The 21,166-nt window shown below is 42.0% G+C and overlaps 4 non-coding genes across 4 annotated transcripts; all 4 read left to right on the top strand.

Moving 5' to 3' along the window:
* The first annotated feature begins 645 nt into the window (after positions 1-645).
* On the top strand, positions 646-718 carry TRNAA-AGC (transfer RNA alanine (anticodon AGC)). The gene has a single exon. It is a non-coding gene; the product is annotated as a tRNA-Ala (tRNA).
* An 848-nt stretch (positions 719-1,566) lies between these two features.
* TRNAA-AGC (transfer RNA alanine (anticodon AGC)) lies at positions 1,567-1,639 on the top strand. The gene has a single exon. It is a non-coding gene; the product is annotated as a tRNA-Ala (tRNA).
* Positions 1,640-2,561: 922 nt separating this feature from the next.
* Positions 2,562-2,634, top strand: TRNAA-AGC (transfer RNA alanine (anticodon AGC)). Its single transcript has one exon. It is a non-coding gene; the product is annotated as a tRNA-Ala (tRNA).
* A 2,309-nt stretch (positions 2,635-4,943) lies between these two features.
* TRNAA-CGC (transfer RNA alanine (anticodon CGC)) lies at positions 4,944-5,016 on the top strand. The gene has a single exon. It is a non-coding gene; the product is annotated as a tRNA-Ala (tRNA).
* Positions 5,017-21,166: the final 16,150 nt, after the last annotated feature.

The raw sequence follows: 21,166 nt of genomic DNA, 5'->3' as shown, positions 1-21,166 counted from the left end.
TTTCAGTGACGCAGACAATATTAAAACATATTTATGTGTACGCAATTCAAGGAGTTTAAGCTGAGGCCTCGCTCCTCAAGCAAGAGGTACGGGAATCGATACCCAGAACCTCCCAAGGTTTCAGATATTTTTCTAATTTATCTGTTCTTTAATAACGCAAACAATATTAAAACACGTTCTTTTTTTAATATTCAACGTGGTGTAGCTCAGATAGTAGAGCGCTGGCCTTGCATGCAAGAGGTACTTGTATCGACACCCAGCCTCTCCAACGGTGTTCAATGATTTTCCAAATTCATAGGTTTTCAATAACGCAAACAATATTAAAACAAAATTGAAAGTATGTTACACGTTTAAGCGCATGTTATACAAGGGAATGTAGCCCAAATTGTAGATTGCTTGCCTACCATGCGAAGAGCTCTGGTGTCGTAACCCAGCATTTCCAGATGCCTTCAATACTTTTCCAAATTTGTGGAAGCACACAAACTGTATTAAGACACGTTTAATTATGTTTTATTTAATCAAGTGTGTCTCAGATGGTAGACCGCTTTGCAAACAACAGGTATTAGAATCATACCTAGGATCCTCAAAGGTTTCCAGTATATTTTCAAACTTACCTGTTTTTAACGTTTTGGTATGTATATCGAAGGGGATGTAGCTCAGATGGTAGAGCGCTCGCTTAGCATGCGAGAGGTACTGGGATCGATACCCAGCATCTCCAACTCTTCACAAAATTGTTTTTAACAACACAGGCAATATTGAAATACGTCTAATCATAATATAATCAACTACATGTGGCTCAGATGGTACAGCGATCGCTTGCCATACGACATATAACGCAACGATACCCATCATCTCCAAAAGTTCTTTATGCTTTTCCAAATCTATCTGGTTTTAATAACGTAAATAATATTAAAACATGTCTATATAAACGCAATTCAAGGGGATGTAGCTTAGATGGTTGAGCGCTCGCCTTCCATATAAGAGGTACTGGGCAGATACCCAGCATCTCCAGTATTTAAAGGCCGTGATGTCGATCTCCAGAATCCTCAAAGGCCCTCAATGCTTTTTCATGTTTATGTGTTTAATCACATAAATTGTATTAAAACACGTTGAAGTGTCATACATTGCAGAGGATGCTGCTCAGATGATAGACCGCTCGGATACTATACTAGAAGCAGTGGGGTCGACACCAGCATCTGCAGATGCCTTGAATGACCTTTATATGTTTTTAATAACCCAAACAATATTAAAACACGTCTAAGTATACACTACTCGATGGTACGTAGCTCAGATTATGGAGCGCCTCAGTCCTATGTTGAGAGGCACTGCTATCATACCCATTATCTCCATTGTTTCTAACGTTGTTTTTAACAACGCAGGCAATATTGAAATACGTTTAATCGTTATCTACTTAAGGTGATGTAGCTCAGACGGCAGAACAATCGCGTGGCATCGGATATATACTGGGGTAGATACCCAGCATCTCCAAACGTCTTGAATATTTTTTCAAATCTGTCTTTAATGAAGCAAACAGTGTTAAAACACGTTTAAGTGTGTTCTACCCAAGGGGATGTAGCTCAGATGGTAGAGCGCTCGCTTAGCATGCGAGAGGTACTGGGATCGATACCCAGCATCTCCAACTCTTCAGAAAACTGTTTTTAACAACACAGGCAATATTGAAATACGTCTAATCATAACTTTATCAACTACATGTGGCTCAGATGGTACAGCGATCGCTTGCCATACGACATATACCGCAACGATACCATCATCTCCAAAAGTTCTTAATGCTTTTCCAAATCTATCTGGTTTTAATAACGTAAACAATATTAAAACATGTCTATATAAACGCAATTCAAGGGGATGTAGCTTAGATGGTTGAGCGCTCGCCTTCCATATAAGAGGTACTGGGCAGATACCCAGCATCTCCAGTAGCTTTAATATTTTTCAAACTCACCTGTTTTTAATCATGCAACAATATTAAAATACGTTTGTATATAACACTTGTCGCTCGCCTACCATGTGAAAGGCCGTGATGTCGATCTCCAGAATCCTTAAAGGCCCTCAATGCTTTTTCATGTTTACGTGTTTAATCACATAAACTGTATTAAAACACGTTGAAGTGTCATACATTGCAGAGGATGCTGCTCAGATGATAGACCGCTCGGATACTACGCCAGAAGCAGTGGGGTCGACACCAGCATCTGCAGATGCCTTGAATGACCTTTATATGTTTTTAATAACCCAAATAATATTAAAATACGTCTAAGTATACACTACTCGATGGTATGTAGCTCAGATTACGGAGCGCCTCAGTCCTATGTTGAGAGGCACTGCTATCATACCCATTATCTCCACTGTTTCTAACGTTGTTTTTAACAACGCAGGCAATATTGAAATACGTTTAATCGTTATCTACTTAAGGTGATGTAGCTCAGACGGCAGAACAATCGCGTGGCATCGGATATATACTGGGGTAGATACTCAGCATCTCCAAACGTCTTGAATATTTTTTCAAATCTCTGTTTTTAATCATGCACGTTTTAGTGTGTTCCAACCCAGGGGATGTAGCTCAGATGGTAGAGCGCTCGCTTAGCATGCGAGAGGTACTGGGATCGATACCCAGCATCTCCAACTCTTCAGAAAATTGTTTTTAACAACACAGGCAATATTGAAATACGTCTAATCATAATGTAATCAACGACATGTGGCTCAGATGGTACAGCGATCGCCTTGTACGCGAGAGTTACCCTGTATCTCCAAAGCTCTGTAATGTCTTTTCAAACGTACCTACTTTTAATAACACAGGGAATATTGAAATACGTGTAAGTATATGTTTAAGTGCATGTTATTCAAGGGAATGTAGCCCAAATAGTAAATCACTTGCTTACTATGCGAAAAGCTCTGGTGGCGGTACCCAGCATATCCAGACGCCGTTACTCTTTTTCAAACTTGTGTCTAATCACACAAACTGTATTAAAACACGCTTAGGTGTTTTTTATTTCATAGATTGTTTCATCAAGATGTAGCTCAGATGGTACAGCGATCGCTTGCCATACGACATATACTGCATCGATACCCATCATCTCCAAAGGTACTTAATGCTTTTTCAAATTTATCTGTTCTAAATAACGCAAACAATATTAAAACATGTTTATATATACGCAATTCAAGGGATGTAGCTCAGATGGTTGACCGCTCGTCTTCCATATAAGAGGTATTGGGCAGATACCTAGCATCCCCATCGTTTTTAAAAAGTTATCTGTTTTAACAACGTAAGCATATTGAAACATTTAAGTTTACATCATTCGAGTTGTGTAGCTCAGAGGGTAGAGCGCTCACCTTGTGTGCAAGATGTATGGGAATCGATACTCAGAATCTCTAAAGGTTTCGAATATTTTTCAAATTTGTCTGTTCTTCAATAACGCAAACAACACTAAAACATGGCTAAGTATGTTGTCTACGAGGGGGTGCAACTCAAATGGTAGAGTGATCGCCTTACGTGCAAGAGGTGCGGGATTCGATACCCAGAGGCCCTAAACGTTTCGAATATTTTTCAAAATTATCTGTTCTTTAATAACGCAAACAACATTAAAACATGTTTAACCGTGTTGTCTACGAGGGGGTGTAGCTCAAATGGCAGAGCGATCGCCTTGCACGCGATAAGTACTGGGATCAATACCCAGCATCTCCACTGATCTCAAAAAGTCAAATGTTTTTAACAGGGCAATATTGAGATACGTTTTAGCAGGTCGTCTATTCTTAATAACGCAAAGGATATTAAAACACGTTTAAGCGTTTGATATTCAACGTAATGTATCTTAGATGGTAGAGCGCTGGCTTTGCATCCTAGAGGTACTAGGGTCGATACTCAGCGTCTCCACTCACTTTGAAAAGTTACGGTTTTTGACAACGCAGGTACTATCGAAATACATTTAAGCTTGTAATATTCGTGAGGAAGTAACCCGCATGGTAAAGCGCTCGCTTAGCCTTCCAGAGGAAACGGTATCAATACCGAGCACCCCTGAAGGTCTCGAATGACTTTTGAAGTTGATCTCTTTTTAATAATGCAAACAATATTAAAATACAGTTTAGTGTATTTAAGGGATTTAGCTCAGAGGGTACCACCTCGCTTAACATGTCAAAAGTACTGCAATGGATACCCAGCATTTCCAATTTTTTTTAATTTACCTGTTTTTAATAACACAAACAACATTAAAACACGTTTAAGCATGTGTTATTAAAGGCGATGTAACTCAGACGGTAGAGCGCTCACTTTGTATGCGACGTGTACTGGGATTGATACCAGGATCTCCAGTTTTTAAAACGTTATCCGTTTTTAACAACACAGGCAATATTGAAATACGTTTGTACGTGTGTAATCCAAGGGGTGTAGCTCAGATGGTAGCGCGCTCGCTTAGCATGCGAGAGGTATTGGGATTGATACCGAGCATCTCCAATGGTCGTCGTGATTTTCCAATTTATCTGTTCTTAATAACGCAAGCAATATTAAAATACGTTCAACCAACAATTACTCAAGGGCACGTAGCTAGTGATACATCTCCTGATTATCATCCGCCAGGTAGTGGGGTCGCTTTCGAAGGTCTTCAACGTTTTTCAAATTTATCTGTTTTTAATAGCGCTAACAATATTAAAACACATCCAGGCATATGTTTCTCACGAGGGTGTAGCTCACAAGGTATCGATACCCAGTGTCCTCTATGGTCCGGAATGTTTTTCAAATTTATGTTTTTAACAACGCAAACAATATTAAAACGTGTACAAACAACTATTACTCAAGGGTATATGGCTCAGATGATACATCGATTGCCTATCATGCGCCATCTGATACCCACAATCCCCAGAGGTCTCCAGCGTTTTTCAGAATTTGTTTTTTAGTAATGCTAACGATATTAAAACACGTTTAAGGATGTGTCTCTCAAGGGGATGTAGCTCAGATGGTAGAGTGCTCGCTTCGCATGCGAGAGGAACTGGGATCGATACCCAGCATCTCCATTGATTTTGAAAAGTCATCTGTTTTTAACAACGCAGATAATATTGTGAAGTACGTCTAACCCTGTGCCCTCCAAAGCGATGTAGCTGAGAAGGTACAGCGCCTGGCTCGCATGCGAGAAGCACTGGGAGCGGTACCATCTCCGTAAATCCTTTTTATTTATGCTTTTAGTAACGTTACTATATTAAAACCTGTCTTAATCCGAGTGACTAGATGTGATACAGATCAGACTATATTGTTCAATATGCTAGTGACTGCAATTAATGCGCAGCATCGTCAAAGATCATTAAGTTTTTCAAATTTTCTCGTTTTCCATCACGCAAGCAATATTGAAATACGTTAAATTTTTTGTTACATTTAAGGGGGTATAGCTCAAATGGTAGAGCCGTACTTTAGAATGCTTGAGCTACTGGAATTCATAGAGAGCATCTCCAGAAATGTTCTTATTTAAATCATCGTTATTTCTATCTAACAAATCTGCCGAGAATCGTTTAGAATCTTGTTTTTAAAGCCGGTGTGTAGATATACGCCCATCCAGCTAGCTGAAGTACAGGAGAACAGATACATGGCAACCTGTCTGACCACGTAAAATAATAGATTAAACAAAAACAAAACAAAAGATTCTGTTAGAACATGAACATTTTATCTAAAATGTAAATGAATGAGTATATAAAAACATACACATCAACATGCTAGTTAAATGCAGGCGAAGATTTGATCCGAGCTGAAGCAAACGCATTAGAGATATTATGTAGTGGCCTTAATCATTCTCTTATGAAATAACCATTGATAAACATTTGGCGAAATACTATAAACGAATAAAAACAGTTTCATACACCAACCTAGACCTGTCGATGCTTCCATATCTATATGAAGGCTTTTCTCACAAGCAGGTTCGTTGGAGAGCTTTTCTAACTAACGTTCTTTCAAGCTACTTATGTGAAGAGTTAGCGAAAGGTATATTTTGCATGCTTGCAACGTTATGTCGATGCACACTAACCGATCTTTTTCTAATAACTTGTTGGTAGTATTACACTATGCAACAATGAACACTGCCGTTGCTTAGCTTCGTCGTGAGATTGTGTGTATTATCGATGACGATGAGCCTTGATCGCCAAGAGAAACGCGCTATACGAAAAGCGTAACGATTTTGTTGACACTAGAAACCCTGATGTTGTTGAGGTTGTTAGAGCGCCTAATACATCGTTAACAACTGTCGTGTGATGAATATAAGCTACGCGGCGGGCATCGTGAACGACGCAATACCCCAGTATCGAAAGCTTTCGAGGGGTCTCAGCATCCTGCTTTCATTCGTTAAAACAATTTCGAATATATGCGAAATATTGAAATCAGTGCCGGTTCAAACAACATAGCAGCTCGACTGCCACATCAAACACAGTAGAGCTAATCGAGTGCTATACAGGAACCTTGATTAGACCTAAAACGAGCCAAGGTTACCTCAATGGCTTTAGATCCTGGCTAACTCATACATCTAATGCTAGAACGTCGACATGCTTCCAAGCTGGTATCGGATGCTCTCAGGCTTAATCCACATAGTTACAGCGTTGCTGCGTCCTGATCGTTTCCGAGCTTCGTTCTATACACTATTCGAACATGTTATTTCGGGGTTTCCAGCCTCAAATTCGGAGGACAGGAAAAAAAGCGAGACAACGAGGGTGAGCCCGTAGCTGTAGGAAAAAGACGAAAGAAGGATAGGATGGACTTCTTCTTCGTACACACTGGATAAACAATGAGACCGGTTACTTATTGTCTAGCATGGCGGGCACCACTTTCTTTCCCCTTTGCTCTGATCTTTAAAGGAAGAAAAACTAGCCTCTAATGATAGGCGCGATGGATATGTTACGTAGAGGTTCGCCTCGATTCTTGATGGGAAGCGCTTTCGTCTGGTATCAGGTCACCAAGTGAACATTGTATGCGTTTATGATCATTTTGTTATTATGATTCTTAGTGTTGTCATTACCACACGCATACATACATGACGTAAACAGGGATATTGCCGTTGTTTTTATTGATTTTCTTGTCATCAACCGCAAAAAAAAGTGTACACACACAAAGTTAAGAGGTAACCCAATTAAGATGCATAATTTCAAATCAAAGAGAAAACGAAAGTAAAAATTTTCGATAATAAACCTAATGAGACTCGAGTTTGCCTGTTCGTCTCGTTTCGATAACTTAAGCGATAATGGCTGTTGAGATAACATTGCTAACACATATGATTACCAAAAAAAAAACAATTAAAATTTAAGTTTATGGATCGATAAAACGCTAGTATTTGATTTCATTTTGATCATAATATCACCCGCAGGCACCGGTATAAACTTAGGCAAAGCATGAGAAAGAGTCTACTATAACTTAAAACAATAAGATGATCTATTTACACTTCGATACTGTAAAGAAGGCTTAAACAAGCATCGAATCGGTGTTGCATACGCTACGAGTAGGGTGATTGGATATGATCACTTTGGTGAAGCAGTGCGTCGACACTAAAAACAGATTACATTGATTAAATATAATATATTCTTATTATATGTAGGCCAAATGAAGCAGCTGTATCAATCTCGAAAATGAGAATCGTACATACTTGATTCAGATGAAAGTGAAGCCACTATTTCGGCATTTGCAATACCGACACCGAACTCCCTGTACGCAAGTTATCGTGTCGGCGATCGCCCGTCATTATCACCCCCGCTCAGAAACACCCTTGAAGCTTAGAGACCAGATTAGGTTGTTGTGGAATAAAATGGGTCGAAATCCTAAATCGTTGGGGTAACCTAGCTAGCAAAATGGCTCCCTAATGTTCTAAGTAAAAACAAAATACCCAAAAGGCCAGGTACAGCCTAGCCGCAACCTATTGCTAAGCAGCAGTAGGAAGTTGATCGAGAAACGATTGCCAGAGCGAACAAGGTGACGAAGACAAATCAGTGTAGCACCCCATGAGAAATGCAATATTAAGGCAAAAATTGAACCGAACTCACAAGGGCCGCTCGTAGCTATTGCTTTTATGTTTTTTTTTTTTTGTCCAAGCAGCCTCAATGCGCCAACCTGTACAGAGTATTCAGCCTGTGACTTGTCTAGACAAATTACACAGTGATTCTATTCATATATAATAATAATACTACTACTACACAACTTTTTCCGTTGTTATTAGAAAACGATACTTAAAAGTGAAAGCAATATTTGAGATGGACTTTTCTAATATCAATAGGTATAACAAGCTGTTCACTTAAATTTTATCTGTGCATTGCTGAAAACGAGGTATGCCGTAAGCTTGCGCGTATCACAGAATTATAGTTGCTCGAGAAGCACGTCAAATGTCATTGTTTTCAAGTTAGTCAAAGTTCTCCACTGTATATTTGTTTCTCCTCAATTTCGACTCACCGTCGATGCACGTTCGGCCAGTATCGGCTAGACCGCTCGACCCGCTCAGTATCAGTCCGCCTGAATTTTAGCTCTGGCAACAACATACTTGCCTCATTCATTTCCGGTTCCCCCCTATTGTAGGCGCGATGTCGTTTTTTAACGTATTTATTCATTCGAGTCTTATAACACTGTAGCAGGCCGGCCTCGTGTGTTCTAGCTATCGCTGTCTGCAGGCTACAACACTTCTCGATCTACAGTTCTAGTCGCTTTGCGCTGCGGTAGCGATAACGTCATCGGCCACTGCACCAGCTGACGCGTCGTCATTCTTCACTTTTTTCACCCCTTCTTGTCACTCGTTTGTGCCGGTGTCTGTAGATGCAATTAGACAAATACAACTTTAATGGTTCACATATTGACGGTAGAAAGGAGGCCTAGTGATCGTTCGCTGTCATTGACAGTTACATTGCCTCCTTCGTAGTACTTTTGACGCTTTAGTTAACAGTATGGCAGTGCGGTGTCCTTGGTTGGCCATATGGCTATGATCCGTGTCCGAGCAATGGATCGCAAATTTGGACATCGTAACCGGCTGAGACTGATGCATACCGTTAAAACCATAACCTCCTTATAAACATGAAGACGCGCCACAGGCGTAGATCCTGCTATATCTTGCCCTGTTTTTCAGCTGTGGTGGAGCGCTGTGTCGTCAGGCCGGTAGCAAAACTTGGCTGTGATGGACGCGGTGATTCTGTTTTGCAAGCAAACTCACTACTGCTGTCCGCGATGGTCGGTGGACGGGACCGCTACGAGCAAAGCATTATTAACTGTGTACACTATCGTAATGGGGCGGAGCGTAGCAACTGTTCCCAGTCAAAACCGGTCGCCTTTAGTAACTAACAGCTGCGCTTCGAAAAACAACTTATGGAACAGTTTGTTGCTACGGGGTACAATATAGCATTGAAGATAGATATACGTCTCAGCGATAGCGTTATACATTATGTATAACTTGCCATAATCGAGTGTGCCTACATATCTGTGAGGAAAGTATAATGTTAATGTGTTGTTCTATTAAAAACACAGGTGGCATAGCATATGGAGTTGCGTTGTGGAGAACTTCACTATCATAACGGGGTCAGTCTACTTTTGTCCAATCAGATTCTAACTGAATATTCTGCCCACGATCCATGTATAATAATTACTAGCTAAAAATCCGAACGTTCTTATCAAGCAGCGTAATAACAACAAACTGATACGAGGTAATCATTACGTTATCAGACTGAGACTCATAGCGACCGCAACTTCGGGCCTACCTACTGTTCATTAGTGTTTACTGCCGTAATCTGCAATGGTCTCGACTAGAAAGCATCTTGGCTCCAGTTTAAAAGTAATATAATTAAACCCATTAGATAATACACACAGGCCTGAACTAAGTACATCTACCAATTACGCCAGTTCACAGGAACGTTACTTTTTGCGGCAGATAGTAGAAGGATTGCTTACGATATTACAGGCTTAGCTCGCCTCAAGCTCGTGACATTGTAACATATACATAGACAGCATGAATTCGTCGATGATGAGAAAAGTTGCCAGTATATTGATTGGCAATTGAAAAAACATAGATGGATGTGCCTTGGGATTTTGTTAACCAGCAAATAGACCTAGAAATCGTTCGTCCCGTGTCATTGTGCATTCCCAGACACTACCATTTCCGGTAGATTGTGTCAAAGATTTCAAAATTCTTAATGATTCCAGTTGTGCAGATGTGCCGTTTCTTTCACCAACTTGGATCGGTTATTAAACAGAGTTTAAATTCAAAATGACGCCAAATGTATTTGTCTATGTAAAGGCCGCAAAAAACAGCCTGCGAGTAGTGATCATCCTGAACAATTTCTTTGTTCGCCTATCCTAAACTTGTCCTACTACAACAAAGTTAAGCTATGCAATGGTCGCTGCTAGGATGGCATCGAGAACGAGTGTGGGCGAGAGGTGCGGAAACGATGGAATTTGCGGGATCTCATCGCGTGGCTGGCAGAAGCCGTGCGTCGCTAACACGCACTAGCAAAACTAGTGGCATTAAAAGCAGCCCTAAGTGAAGGGATAGGTGGAGTGGCAATCCTCGTGGGATGAATGGAAGCCCCTTTTGTGTCCAACAATTTTCTTTACTCCCGATGGCTAATTTATCCATATTGTCATTGGGGTTGCTGACGCTGGCTGCAGCTAAGCGCAACACGCCGTTTGCGCGTCGCTAGTCTGCACTAGCCTCTCCATTGGCTGCTCGTATCAAGGCGTCTGGGGCTGTGCTGCCGATCTAGTATCGAACGTTCGCTTACAATACGACCATAATCGTCGCTTCTGGGTGCAGACTTTTCAACAGTTCTCGTCGACGATAGACTCGTCGCTCTGCGTGTCTTCCCCATTTTGCCCTCTTTTCTGTCGTCTGGGGATGGCTGTCACGACGATGACGATGGTTTAGCTTTGCTGTGTTGCCCTATACCGACTATGACAATGGAGCTGGCCGGTTTGCAGCCTGGCAACCGCAAGTTAATCTATTCCTACTGCTAAGTAACGTGGTCTAGTAAACAAACCAGCCAAGTACCTCATTACACGCTGCGCGCTCAGCTGTAGTAATGTGTTGATATGCCAAACTGCTGCTGCTGCTGTTACGTTGCTGAGTGAGAAGAGTGAACTTGCTGGGACGGGTGGATGGAGTTTCTCGTGGATATCAGCGATCGCGGCGATGCTACGAAAGCAATAGCAGAAGGGCCTGCTGTTACCGTGAGCAATGCACGTCGCAGAGGACACGGAAAGGGCGGGTCCATCTGCAGATGACACCGATGCTGCCAACTATCGGCTTAACAAAAAGTTTACATTCGCGTGAAAAGATAGCCTCGAACCTCTTCCGACCGTTTCCCCAGCTTCACAAAACAGAGGGTGACGCGATTTTGTTCCGCAGAGAGTTTTAATCGTAAAATACTAGCAAATTACCGAATGCTATGAACGGCACAAGTCAGCACCCTTATGCTACAAATAAATTGTAAAAAAATTTAGATCCTGAAAAAATGGATAATTTGAACGATCCGTGGAAGCGTAAGGAATTATTAATTATGCACGCAGACACTGATAAAACAAATGGGCAGATTAAGAGTATCCCCGCCATGTTAGATCTCTAGTAACCAAAGGTATAAGAATGCAATAATGAATAAACAATCTAGGCAATATAACTTAGCTAACTGAGTCAGTCGCACAATGCTCATAAAACACTTACAGGTCTACATAAATATCCTGGATCAACCACTGTGCAATTATGGAATCCATGTAAATTTTAGCCACCAAGTTCAACTGCTTTCGTAACCTTATGCTATCGCAAAAGTATTCTACGTATGCGCTCTCTCGGCGTCCACATTACCCGCGCCATCTTTCTGAAGCTCATTGTTGGATATTGTTTTCCACAATTTGCTTCGGCCCACTTCTCGGACGCTTTGGTGCTTGTTCCCAGTTTGGCTTCTTTCAAGCTCCTCTTTCGTTCTGGGTTATAGTCGCGAAAGGACGAATAGAGCCAGTGGGGCAAAGAAGGGGGTATGGGTCGAAAGGAACGCATTGACAATGACCAGCAACTGCTAATGCTAACTAGCTGAAGAGATGGATTCGCTTGTAATGACGCTTCTACTACGGTCACCGCAGCTCCGCAGCCGCCGTAGGGCCTCCGACAAAGTGATGCGTACGCAAGCTCCGAACAGAGCAGCAGCAGAAGCACACTTTGAAGCGAAGCCAGATTTTTCAAGACCTGAGCGCTGGGTTCTATTGGCTTAACTTCGTTCGGGTTTATAACTCCGACAGTATCGGTGGTCGACAACCGGTGCTACAACCGGTTATTTTCATAGCTGTCACGAGTGAAGACTTTGAAACGCTGGATAGACGACGTAACGCCGCGAGCGAACAAAACAGCTTGTGAGTTAACAATCGTTCTCAGTCTGAATGACCTAGTCGCTAACAAACACTTCCGCATCATTTCTGCAGCACTCGGGTTACGTTACAGATTACTTGATTAATGCTCTGCTTATAATCTCGAGATATTGCATCTAAGAGAACGAAGATCTATATAGGGTAAAATAGAGCACCAATACTGTACTATCTATTATGTAGCTTTTGTTTTCTTAGCCAAATAGAATTCACTGGCAAAAAATCCTTATACTGATTTAGAACGTACAACTCAACAATACCCTTCACCAATCGCAGAAACCTCGACTTATCGAATCTACATACAAGTTATAGGCAATGGCTATCACTCGAGTATAGGGCATTATCTCGACTGTCAGTGATTTTCCCTCAGTCCGTTTTCTATCGGTGTTGTCTTCAGCACCTTTTGACGTTGCCGTTTGGATTACAGACTAGATGATCGAAGATATTGCCCTGAGTAACGCTTAAGGGGGCTTTGTCAATTGCTACCGATAAGAACGTTCTAAGATAAAATGAGCTCTGGGCTGAAAATCGAGTTGTTAGTACTTTGTTCATTGAAAACAGCAAGCAAACGACAGGCGATGCTAGCGGATCGGCGGGTTATTTTGCTCTGACCGTTAGAACACAAGCAGGGTGGTACGATAGAAATCAAGGTAGGCAACAACCAACGAGAAAAATGACATCGGCCTGCTTCACTGAACGAACAAGGGCACCGGATTTCGCTTGCTATCAAGCCTGCAGTTGTCGAAAATGTCTCTTCATTTTTTTATTATCTACAGACTATTATATGGCGACCGAGTGTAACCGTCTGGGAACCATTATGGGTGAGCCGGTCGTTGAAGAGCATTATTGTTAGACACTTACTAGTCGAACTTAAAGGGCACTCTCGCCAACGTGGTTGTGGCGGTAACTTCTAATAATCAACCATCTAATCAGGATATTTTCGTACTATAGGAATTTTAGGTCTGTAATAGGTCCAGCTAGGTCAAAAGGGTTTCTTACTCTTCTTAAAAAGAGAATGAAGGTGGAATGCAAGGAACGCATACATCATTTAGCGCATTAGCCAGAGCAATTGTTAATCAGATGAGATCGAAAACTAATTACATAGGAAATATTACACCTGTCTAGCGATGTCTGATCTGGAAACGTTAGGATAGATAGATATATATATATTTAAATAAAAAATTGATGAGGTAAATCGTTTCTCGAATTGGCCGAGGAAGCACCGTCTGAGTGTGAAACCAGGAGCTACTTTTTGGGGTTCATAAGACATCAGATGTACAAAACGAGCGGAAAGTTGTCAAAATCTTTTTTAACCCCTCCTAATCCAGCACGTATCCGTATTGCGGCACAGATAGGGTCATGCATCTTTTTGATCTGGAGGTGGAACGTATATGTGAACAATCTGTACTGGCCTTCTGGTACAGCTCATTCTTGATCCCTTACAGTTATAATGTGAAATAGAAAAAGTACATACTTAATTTGTTGTTATATATATATATATATATATATCTCGCTCAGATCTTTAGGATATTTTCTCATGATTTCTTATTAGACCGTGCTTAGTGCAAGACGAAGAACGACGAATTCGGAAGTCGGTTGTTTACAAAGTCCAGATGTCATAACAGATTTGCGTTTTCAGTGAATTCTGAATGTACGGAGTTCGTGGGAGCTCGTCAGAACCGCCGGAATCTCTAAGGAATCGGCCGACTTGTGCATCGCAGGTTCGCACATGCCCTGAATCCTCACGAAACCCTGGCGACTATGATACCATTGAAGCCACTCGAGGGATTAGCCCTAACCCTGCCACGAAAGAGAAAAAGGCGCTAAGCGCTCGAAGCATAGCGGACCGTCGTCAAACATAGCGGAACTAAATTTTTACCGCCCTGCAAAGAAAGTGATGAATTTTGCAGCTCATTTAACCGTCGTCTTTCCAGGAACAAGAAACACTCTCTTTCGTTCGTATTATTGTCCTTTTCCTTGTCGCTGTCTATCCTATGTTCTCCTTCGCACCGTTCCCCACCAGTCATCCTTTCGAGCTCCATCTTTGTGGATCGTCGTCACGCTGCCTCATATATGTTCATATATGTGATCTCACCCACCACAGTTCTTGTCGTCTAGATTCTGCAGGACTCTTCCCAGTCTCCTTTGTACCTCACCTTTCTATCTTCTCGCTATCTTCGTTATCTTTTTCATTCTCTCTTTGTTGAAATCTAGCTTCGCTCACGATGTCCTCACAACTTCCCAGAGATTTTATTTATAATGAGATAGAGGGACAAGCGCCATCACCGCTATCACCCTCACATACGCACGCACGCACGCACGCACGCGCATACACACACCCACAATCCTACATTTCGTACAGGCCTGGAAGCCGTAGTGGGTCATATCGCTCAACTTTCGCTATATTTCTTGACGGTGCGCGTTATCTTTGGCACCTGCTAATCACTTCAGGGAAACTGACTTCACTCGACGATGAGCTCCTTACGTCCACACGGATCGTCCGGTCCAACACTTTCCACTACTGCTACTGACTTACCGGTCAAGTTGAAGACCGAAGAGGGAATAGTGGATATATGAGTGCCCGCAGCGAAGTCAGACCTGCCCTAATTTCCCATCTTGAATTTAATGTTCTCACCTTTTTCCTTCTTCCTGAAAGTGGCTTCCGTTGTTCGCCGTGGCTTCACATTATAATGACTGCCCGCTAAATTATTAATTGTTGTGTTAATACTTTCACTGAAAGAATAGTCAGATAGAGAGAGGAAGAGCTTACGAGCTCAATGTCTTAAAGGGAAATGCCACTGCCGTTGTTGGAAGATGTGTGTTATAATGTACGATGCACTATTACGGGGTATATTATTTTACAATACTGCATAAAAATTGCCGAAAAATCAATAAAACTGTTTAGGGCCCTCACAAATTTTCCGGTCGGCATTCGTAAAGTTAAGCCTGTGCTACGTAGCGTTTCAGCTCTGCTCGCCAACATTTAGTCGGTCATACTAGTTTGTTCCCTTGGATTGTAATATAATAATATGAGTAAAACTGGCTGGTACATTTTCTGCTTCCTTCGGTCGGGCGACTAGGGAGTTCTCTAGACTAAAACGCTTTCGTTACCAAATTTTCCTTAAACAGTCCGGTAGCATTGTGGTTGCCGTATTCTTCTCTAAGCCTACAAAAGTAGTTTGTAAGCTTCTCCGACGGTCATACTTTCTTTGGTAATCACTTAATAGTTCGCTGTTGGCCGAAATGTTCCTGTTGTAATGTTGTTGTGGATCCGGCGTTTTTTCCTGTAGCTTACGGCGGACACCGCCGTACCCTCGGCATCATAGCGTTCGACGGGACTGAGAAAGATGCGGTGTAGAGAGGAAAGCAGTCAGTATTTCTGGTTGCATGGAAAAACATCTCCGATAACGCGCTCACTATTTACTAACAATTTCTGTCGGATAGTGACACCAGTTAATGGCTGATATGGTAGGTAGAACAGTGTCGATCGGAATGGTGATGGCGACGCCCGCGATGCTTGATAAAACCGGCAATAACGTAGCGTTGCTCTGCGAAAGGAGGCTTTATCCAGTTAAAGAGGACAGCTTGCAATACAAGTAAGCCGTCCGAATTACATGGAAGCAGCGCCTATCTACTTGCTTGTAGAGCGCCGTGCACTCTCCTGAATCCTTTTAACTGTAAATGTTTATTATGCATGGCGTTGAGGACCCTGCTGTTTCCATTTTGAATGTTACTCAGATGTGTATTAATATGTATGAAGATAATTATATGAACCATAATTGTATTGTTCATATATTTTGTTGTGAGCTTGAATCGTAGTCGCCTTCGGCAAGTTTATAGTTTCCTGCAAAATGTAACATTCAAGTTTTTTCTTATTATTATTTGTTATGAGCCAAAAAAAGGACGCTCCTTCTTTCAGCTCTTATTACCACAGTATTCGTGCCCCTGGATACCGAAATAATAATAATAATAGTAAGTTTAAACCTTGCTTTGAAAGAAACTTCGCTGGAGCAGCTGAATAATGATCCTAGTAACTCTTGCGAAGGCTCTGTCTTTTACACAACAGTTGAGCTAATAAATATTCATTAAATGAGCCCTTAATGAGTAATGATACAGATATCATATCTTTGCTACATACGGAGCTCGACTCTATGCTTCTTATCGTTTTTTCGTCTATGCTTCATCGTGGCCCGGCATTTTTGTGTTTGAAATCATCAGCCATGGTCAGTACCAATTCTTTCGAATACCAATCGAGCGCTCTATGATCTGAACCACATCCTCTCGCACTATCGCCTAGAAATAAAACACTTTCCAAAACGTTCCAGCGAATAAATTTCTAATAATCAAAGCGGACAGCGTTTGAACGGTTATTAATGGAACGCCTTATTTAAACATGTTATCCGCACTGTTGAAAATAGCTTTAAAACTTTCATCCTGCACCTGGCATGACGAGAAGGTACCATGGTAAAAACAAAATGTTTGAACCAAAAACGTATATTTCAGCTTTCAATTAACTCGTATCGCTACTTCTCTAGTTAGATGCCAAGAGCTGCTAAGCCTTAATATTTTGCATCATTTAACAATCGATGTATCAAAATGCTAGCACTAGTAAACGAACGTCACATAGATTTCGATTTAAAAATGCTACGGGTACGATAGCCAAGGTGCGCTGACAGTCAGATAGTTCATAGGGAAGTGGCCGACCAATTGTGTTACACCCTGCGAACCATACGATACCTAATATTTTTATCGGTTCCATCACAACCTATCCACAGGATGTACTATTTTCTATATCCATCTGGAATAGAATATTCCCCACAAGTGAGTATGCACACCCATACGTTTTGGTAATGCATCCGGCGTGCTCTGCGCGTGGAATCGATCCAACGGTATAGCAAGTAGCTAGTGAAGTGGAGCACTCATTGGCAAGGAAATACTCAGAGGGGTTAGAGTACGGATGCGTGTTTCTCCTATAGGAATCAGTTGATCGAGAGTTCTGACCGCCGTCATATTGGCTCCAATACCCAATATGCCGTTCGTTCTCAACGAGTGCCTATCCGTCTTGTTTAGGCATCCAGAGAGCGCCCCTTGCCCTTAGGTGTAATTGATGTGCTGAAGTGTGACCTTGATTAGTTAAAAATAAGTAGCATTTAAAGGTAAAACGTAATTATCGATTAATGAGCACGTTTACGTCGAGTGTAATTACGATCCGATATCAAGCGAACGCCTAAGCAATTCGCAATTAGTGGCACACGAGAAGAGCCTAAACGAAGGAAGAAGCGTATTGATGGGAGGATTACTTCAATTGTTGTCTTCAGTCGCATATAGTCTATCGCCTTACAATACGTTTCCATTTAATATGCAATGTTCTGGGTCAGTACGAGTGATATCTCTGCTTTAAAAAGTAGTCCTCGGTTAGAAGCCGTATAGTTACTAGATTAATGTGCTTACATTTACTTTAAACAAGCTCTTAGATCCAAGCCAGTACACATATATAGTTACCAGTTTAAGGCATGGGCCGTTACTTATGAACACTTAACAAAGTATAGCACATATATGAAGCTGAAGTTCATATGCTACTATAGTTTAAATCGTTGATTTGATACATCTGAAGCCTATCGATGGTGATTAGACGGGTAATCAATGACACTGGCTAAAGTATGAGTGTTCGTAACATCCGTAGTCAGGTCTCTGCTTAGGCGATTCTAGTATGAAAGCATTAAGAACTCACAAAGCCGAACGGAAATTAGCGGAGAAGAAATATGGGCGGACGACCCAAGCGCTAAAATAAGGTCTTCAGCTGTCTTCAAGCATACAAGTGAGTCGAAGAGAGGGAATACAAAACGCTTCGATATGTCCCTCAAACTACCTGGCCTTACGACCTCATTGCCTCTTCAGGAAGGAACGAGTGTCCTCGGGCAAAAGATTGCCGCTTACTACACTTGGATTAACGACAATACAAGAGCGAGCTGGACGCACATATTGTAAGAACAGCCGAGAATAGTCAGTAGCATGGCGGTTAAATAAAGAGGCCCGCACTATCGCACACAGACACATTGACGCTGTATAAGCTTGCAGTTACTAAGAACGGTCTTTTCGAGCAGCACGATGAAAACGATGAGGGCCTGGACAAGGAGGTGGAAACTGAACTGCTTATGGGTTTTCTATCTAGCGATGTCAGTGTCGTCTCCACAATGGAGCAATTCATTCTGCCCAGTGCGTAGCAGAAGCTGAAAAAGAGGTAAGCGCACTCTATGTGGACGAATTCATATAGGTCGATAGGATGATTGTTTAGTAATAAAAAGCAAATTGAAGCAATTCCGCCATACTGCGACGGGATGGGGGGTGGGGTACAGTAGCTAAATAACCGCATCAACCGACTGAGAAACAGGATGCTCTTCTTTTGCTCTTACTTTGTTTCGAGAATGGAATATTTTTTCCAACTTGATAATCTTTCGAATATATTCCCTCATCAATATATCGGATAGTATTGTATCAAGGAACTCTTCCGCCGAGTCCGCATATTAACCGCGACTAAACTCGTTGCGCTTTTAAGGGACTATGGTTATATAGCAACGCACTTATCTTCATACTATACTCAGGTTTAATACCGAGTTAACACAATGACTTAGCCCAGAAGATCTGCTTGAAATGTCATCATTTCGACAGGTAACTATATAAGGCTCAGATTGTCTTATCCAGCTGAATTTTTCGTTGTCCCTCAATAGATCGGTCGTTCTTAACCTTCTTTCCTTGGCGGTGGAGTCACGGTAGGGAAAAAAGACTCACTTAGAAAAAGATAGCGGGGACGTGAGCAAAGATAAAGAGTGGCTTGCCTCTTTGGCTGGTTGCTATTATCATTGTTTTTAATAAATATCGGATTAGGGATCCGTGATGGTCGGTGCTGGCTGTGACATGGTAGGGAGAAACCGGGTCAAGAACCGATGTGGGCTGTGGACTCGAATGGGAAGTCGTTTAATCATGGCGGCTGCCTCGAATAATGATGGGCCTCCAACGAAGACGAAGGCCCATTGCGAGAATTGAGACAGAAGGTGAAAATTGGGTGACCCGCCGCAACGGCAAGGCGGAAATAGGGACAGTCGAAGGAAACCTGTGGATGAGACAAAATTGCTCTCGCTGATCGAAGGATCTTCAGGAGACCATCAAACATTGCTTACACTATTAACAGGGTGAACTATCACAGAAAGAATCAGAAAATAGTTTTTCAAGATCTGTTTGTTCGAGTAGTTGCACACATATAATAAAGATGATCTTGCTTTTAATATTATATATGTTCTGAAAGCGAAACAACATCACCCACTTCTATCTTTAGCTGCCAATACGTGCCACATTTCTTCATCAGTGCTCGCGACGTGACGGTTGAAGGTGTTTTTTTTTCACACTGCAATAAACCATTAACGCAATTAGTAACAGCGACAAACGTAAAACACTAATCCTAATTTATCATATAATTCAACTGGCACCACAACCTTGGTATAGGCCATACTAGTTTTTATGTCGTGGCTTTATAACCTAAAACTACCTATAATGTACACAGAGGATAAGCTGGAAAGCTTTTGCTAAAGTAAGTCATCTTCTCAACCTTCCTTTCAGCAGGTTTGTGTGCGTCTGTATATTGTTGTATCCATATCCGCGTTGAAGTTTATCAGCGTCGATTCGCATAAACATTAGCATCACGAACGAAGGGATTTAGCAGGCGTTACATGAAGAAATTGCTTGTTGCAGCGTACAAGCAGACTGGCGCCGGAATCGTCGTCGTCGTCGTTGTCGTCAAAACTTGCTGGATAGCAGCAATATCTGCACTCGATTGTCGGAAGGCGCGGAGGAGCAAGTGCGCAGAATGGTAAGCGGAGGCTCAGTTGAAAGCAGCGATCAACATAAGGGATTTGGGCAGGCCTGGCAAGCGGGCGTACGCAAGGCGATAGGGAGGAAAAGATCGACAAACGCTAGTCAGTGACTGAAGGCGGCACAAGTTGTCGTACTAGTAGTCGGAGAACTGTTGTTGGCGAGTTAGACGGAGAAGCCCAGAGCTCATACATCCAGACCAAGACGGGCTCAGAGTGGGGCAGTAACAGAGCGCCAACGGCTAACAACAACCACTAGTGATCTGGAGTGACGATGACTGGAGGGCAAAGCCAGCTTGTCCGGATAACATTCGACGACAGATGAGCCTGCCACGAACCTGCTGCTACAGCTACTGCGTCCCCTATGCTATTATTCTTATTGTTGTTGACATGAGCAGCCGGTCGTCGGGCTGATGTTTGCGAGGAGATGCATTTGGGAACTGGGTTGGAATGTCATTTTGCTCTCACTCGCCGTCTTCGTTCATTTCAGTGGCAGGTAAATTGTGGAAAAATCTCAACGACTCAATGAAAACAAGTTCAAGGCGATTCAACGAATCCATTAATATATGGGAAGGATTCGCTTAGGATATCGCGAGACGATTCTGCGTGAGCTGCACAACACCCCACAACCCCGGCCGACTAAGAAAGCTGGCCAAACATGTGTCTTCTGTCGTCGCAACCATTGAGCAGTGAAGCCGCTAGTGACGAAATTCTCAGCAATATATCATATCAGGCTTAACATTTGGTAAAGTTTTTAAATCTAAGATAATAACTATCAAGTATCTAATTGTAAAAATATTTTCAGAAATAGCGAGACAGGTATTATGAATCAGTGTAACAACTAAACGGTACATATGATCGGTTATTTAAAGCAACACGTGCGATGGGCGTTCTAACAATGTGGAGGGCCATTTTACGCGAAGTCCCAAGGAACTTCGCCCTTGAAGCA

This window comes from Varroa destructor, unplaced genomic scaffold (genome assembly GCF_002443255.2).
Source record: "Varroa destructor unplaced genomic scaffold, Vdes_3.0 BEIS01000005.1, whole genome shotgun sequence".
NCBI lineage: Eukaryota > Metazoa > Arthropoda > Arachnida > Mesostigmata > Varroidae > Varroa > Varroa destructor.
The sequence above is the reverse complement of the archived record's forward strand: the minus strand, read 5'-3'. Positions and strand labels throughout refer to the sequence as shown.